The sequence below is a fragment of the Nicotiana tabacum genome, unplaced genomic scaffold (assembly GCF_000715075.1).
Source record: "Nicotiana tabacum cultivar K326 unplaced genomic scaffold, ASM71507v2 Un00022, whole genome shotgun sequence".
Taxonomy (NCBI): Eukaryota; Viridiplantae; Streptophyta; class Magnoliopsida; order Solanales; family Solanaceae; genus Nicotiana; species Nicotiana tabacum.
Genome location: NW_027438260.1, coordinates 55680 through 61392, shown reverse-complemented (window position 1 = coordinate 61392; position 5713 = coordinate 55680).

Sequence of the window (5713 nt, the reverse complement as noted above, 5' to 3'; positions counted from 1 at the left end):
AGCGGGCTTTAGACAAACAAACTAAAACCTCATATGATATATTTCTTGGATTGAGGATTTTTAACACTTCAAAGTTCAAACATTACTACGCTGCATATGAATTTAGTGGGGCAAAATATAAAATTGGTATATCCGCTAGCTAAAATATATATATATATATATATATATATATATATATATATATATATATATATATATATATATATATATAATATAATATATATTCAAAAATATATATTTTATTGGCTATTAACTTCTAGAGCGGCTAAAAATTTATACTTTTCAATTTATAGTAAGCTTACTACGATAATTGTAATCTATGCATCTTGCGTCTCCTCTACAGGATTCCCCTCCATCTCTACGTCTAATGGATTATCTTGCATCTTTCCGATGCAACTACGACGAGTACACTGTCTCTTGATATATATATATATATATATTATACTTTAATTTTTTTCCTTTTAAATTTGTTTTATATGTCATACATAGATTTTGAGAATATATTAGATTTTTGAATAGTTTGTTTTTACTAATATACAAAAGATGCACGCGTGACGCACGAGAGCACATGAGGCGCACATGTCACGACCCCAAATTCCCTCCGTAGGATGTCGTGATGGCACCTAATCTCTAAGACTTGGTAAGCCTATCAATGCGGAATAATAATAAATATCTGAAATAAATAAACTACAATTCAAACAATTTCAACTCCCAAAACCCGGTAGAAATAAGTCACAAGCTTCTAAGAATTTATTCTCAATGTCTCTATATGTCAAGGTCAAAATAAAATATAAGGAAGCAATATAAAATGATAGAAGGGGACTCCGGAGTCTGTGGACGCTGGCAGATATACCTCGAAGTCTCCGTGCGCAAGTAACTTACTGACGTCTAGGCTGGTAAAATGTACCTGGATCTGCACAAAAAGATGTGCAGAAGCGTAGTATGAGTACACCACAGCGTTACCCAGTAAATGCCAAGCCTAACCTCGGTAGAGTAGTGACGAGGTCAGGTGAGGCCCTACTGGAATATAATAATGGCATGGTAAAATATTTATCAATGTAGTAAAATAAAATGACATTGGAAATGAATCAAATAGTATGTCACATCTAATGACATCAAATAATTACAAATAATATCTCGTGGAATCAAAACAGAATTTTCTTCAACTTTATGAAAATCACAACAATTAATCGAAAGCAACTATGACCATAAATCAATATCAACAAGGGCACTCCCGAGGTACCGCCTCGTAGTCCCAAATCATAAATAAATTCATAATATCTCATTTTCTTATATCACCGCGGGAGCCTTCACAATTTATTTAAAGAAAACATTTTTTCCGAAATCGTATCCCGCGTTTTAGCCACCCTTATCACACCGCATGACTTCTAGTAGTCACCCCTACTAGCCACGCGTATCAAGCCATCCTTATCTCACCGCATGCGTTTCAACACCCAGATCTTATACCACCGCATGCGTATCAATATCACAATATATCACAATTTGCACCTCAAGTGCTCAAATAATTTAACTTGCCAAAATAATTCAACAACAATATTTTTCCACAATAAAGAGCTCACGGCTCATGCCAAAATAAATCATCAATTATAGTTTTCCACAATAAAGAGCTCACGGCTCATGTCAAAATAATTCAACAATAATATTTTTCCACAATAAAGAGCTCACGGCTCATGCCAAAATAAATCATCAATAATAGTTTTCCATAATAAAGAGCTCACGGCTCATGTCAAAATAATTCAACAATAATATTTTTCCACAATAAAGAGCTCACGGCTCCCTCACAATGAGTATAAAAATATTCAGGAGTAAATAATTTAGGAAAATAATATTTCAAAATCTTTACTACGTTGCTTCAATATCAAGTTTAAAAATGTCAAATACTTCATATTAATAATATTTAATTTAAAAAAATCAACCTTCAAATAATGCACAGAATAAAAGAAACCAAGTTTCAACTAAACAGGTAAAATAATTAGTAAGAAAAGAACAAACAAATTTGAAGTATATATCTCAGATCGATGATGAAGAATATAACAAGATAAAATAATTTAATAAATGCGCAACAGTGATCTAAACAATTTAAAAATATAATCTTTCACAATTTAGTCTGTGTACACACTCGTCACCTTGTGCACACGATTTTTAACACATTTCAATAATCGCATCAATACCAATCCTAGGGGAATTTTCTCCCACACAAGGTTAGACAAGTCACTTACCTCGACTTGCTTCAATTTAACCAAGTATTATGCTTTTTCCTCGATTTTCCGACTCCGATCGACTCGTATCTAATCATAATTAATTCGATACAGTCAACAAAAAATATAGTAATCAATTTCATAAGAAAATATTACATTTTTATTAAAATCCGAAATTAGCTCAAAATTTGCCCGTGGGGCCCACATCTCGGAATCCGGCAAAACTTATAAAATCCGACAACCCATTCAATTACGAGTCTACCCATACCAATTTTTCCAAAATCCGATAACAACTCGACCTCCAAATATTAAATTTTCGTTTTTGGAAGATTTTGCAAAAATCTTGATTTTTTTTCCATAAATTCACGGATTCATGATGTAAATGAGTATGGAATCATGAAATATAATCAATATAGGATAAGGAACACTTACCCCAATATTTTTCCGTAAAAATCGCCCAAAAACCGTGCTCCAAAATTCCAAAACGAAATGAATGAAATGAGCATTTTTGGTCCTTAAGTTTCTGTCAATCCGTCACTAAAAGTCCATTTTTCGTCACTAAAAGTCTACCAGAAATAGCTCTACCAGTCTTACTTCAATTGATCATAACGTTATGTCCAAACGTCCAAATGATAAATGGTTTAACTTTCTGGAAACTAGAATCCACCGACTACAACTTACATGTTTTGCAATTATTCCGATTCCTTATGCATTGCGAGATATAAGCTTCCAAAGTTGGCTGCATGTTTCAGAATTTCTGGCGAAATTTCTGGCGAAACTGCTCTACCAGCCTTCTTTCAATCTATCATAACTTTCTGTACAAATGTCCAAATAATGCATAGTTTAACTTTCTGGAACCTATAATCCAACGACTACAACGTTCACGTTTTGTACATTTTCTGATTCCTTATGCATTGCGAGATATAAGCTTCCAAACTTGGCTTCACGCACGGAATTTCTGCAACAGAAATTTCTGCAAACAGAAATTTCCAGCACTTTGTCCGAAAATCCATTCCGTTTACCTTCCGAAATCCACCCGAGACCCTCGGGACCTTAACCAATTATTCCAACATGTCCCAAAATACCATACGAGCTTATTCGAGGCTTCAAACTACATCAAACAACATCAAAACGACGAATCGCACCTCAAATCAAAATCAATGAACTTTGAACTTTCAAATTCTATATCTTGTGTCGAAACACATCAAATCAATTCGGAATGACTTCAAATTTTGCACACAAGTCATAAATGACATAACTGAGCTATAAAAATTTTCATAATCGGATTTCGACCCCGATATCAAAAAGTCAACCTCTCGGTCAAACTTCCCAAAAATTCAACTTTCGGCATTTCAAGCCTAATTCTACTACGGACTTCCAAATAAAATTCCGATCACGCTCCTAAGTCCAAAATTACCATACGGAGCTGTTGGAATCATCAAAATTCTATTCCGGGGTCGTTTGTACATAATTTGACATCCGGTCACTATTTGAACTTAAACTTTTAATTTTTCATTAAAATTCCATATCTCGGGCTAGGGACCTCGGAATTTGATTCCGGGCATACGCCTAAGTCCCAAATCACGATACGGACCTACCAAAATTATCAAAACACTGATCCGAATCCGTTTGCTCAAAATGTTAACCAAAGTCAACTCAGTTGAGTTTTAAAGCTCTAATTTACATTTTAATCCATTTTTCACCTGAAAACTTTCCGGAAAATTTTATGGACTGCGCATGCAAGTCGAGGAAGGATAAATAGTGCTTTTCAAGGTCTTAGAACATAGAATTAATTATTAAATTTAAAGATGACATTTTGGGTCATCACAGCACAAAAAGCTAGTTTTATGTGATTTACTTGAGACCTTCTAAGTTTTTAAGTATTAGTTTCTCAAAGCAACTCCAATAAAATCAGATTCCTTTTATAATTAAAATAGCTCGATAACTTAATTATTCTTAATTAACTTATATGCTAGGCAACTATTAGGCGTGCTTAAATATTTCAATCACAGATTCGCCCGCATAGAGTGGTTATGACACTTGATAAATTCTTCATATTAAATTTTCATCAATCATAAATACAGTAACTGCTCCAAAATAAAAGCTACAAACAGACTTGTGGATGTGCCAGACACATTAGCAACAAAAATCAAATAGCAATCTAATAGATAGCGGGCTTTAGACAAACAAACTAAAACCTCATATGATATATTTCTTGGATTGAGGATTTTTAACACTTCAAAGTTCAAACATTGCTACGCTGCATATGTATTTAGTGGGGCAAAATATAAAATTGGTATATTCGCTAGCTAAAAATTATATATAAATTTTTTTTATATATATATAATATAAATATATTCAAAAATATATATTTTATTGGCTATTATCGTCTAGAGCGGCTAAAAATTTATACTTTTCAATTTATAGTAAGCTTACTACGATAATTGTAATCTATGCATCTTGCGTCTCCTCTACAGGATTCCCCTCCATCTCTACGTCTAATGGATTATCTTGCATCTTTCCGATGCAACTACGACGAGTACACTGTCTCTTGATATATATATTATACTTTAATTTTTTTCCTTTTAAATTTGTTTTATATGTCATACATAGATTTTGAGAATATATTAGATTTTTGAATTTAATAATTAATTATTGTGTTCTAAGACCTCAAAAAGCACTATTTATCATTACTCGACTTGCGTGTGCTGTCCGTAAAACTTTTCCGGAAAATTTAAGGTGAAAAATGAATTAAAATGTGAATTAGAGCTTTAAAACTTAACTGAGTTGACTTTGGTTAATATTTTGAGCAACCTGACTCGGATCAGTGTTTTAATAATTTTGGTAGGTTCGTATCGTGATTTGGGACTTAGGCGTATGCCCGAAATCAAATTCCAAGGTCTCTAGCCCGAGATATGGAATTTTAATGAAAAATTAAAAGTTTAAGTTCAAATAGTGACCGGATGTCAAATTATGTGCAAACGACTTCAGAATAGAATTTTGAAGATTCCAACAGCTCCGTATGGTGATTTTAAACTTAGGAGCGTGATCGGAATTTTATTTGGAAGTCCGTAGTAGAATTAGGCTTGAAATGCCGAAAGTTGAATTTTTGGGAAGTTTGACCGAGAGGTTGACTTTTTGATATCGGGGTCGAAATTCGATTCTGAAAATTTTCATAGCTCAGTTATGTCATTTATGACTTGTGTGCAAAATTTGAAGTCATTCCGAATTGATTTGATGTGTTTCGACACAAGATATAGAATTTGAAAGTTCAAAGTTCATTGATTTTGATTTGAGGTGCGATTCGTCGTTTTGATGTAGTTTGATGTAGTTTGAAGCCTCGAATAAGTTCGTATGGTATTTTGGGACATGTTGGAATAATTGGTTAAGGTCCCGAGGGTCTCGGGTGGATTTCGGAAGGTAAACGGAATGGATTTCGGACAAAGTGCTGGAAATTTCTGTTGCAGAGATTTCGTGCGTGGAGCCAAGTTTGG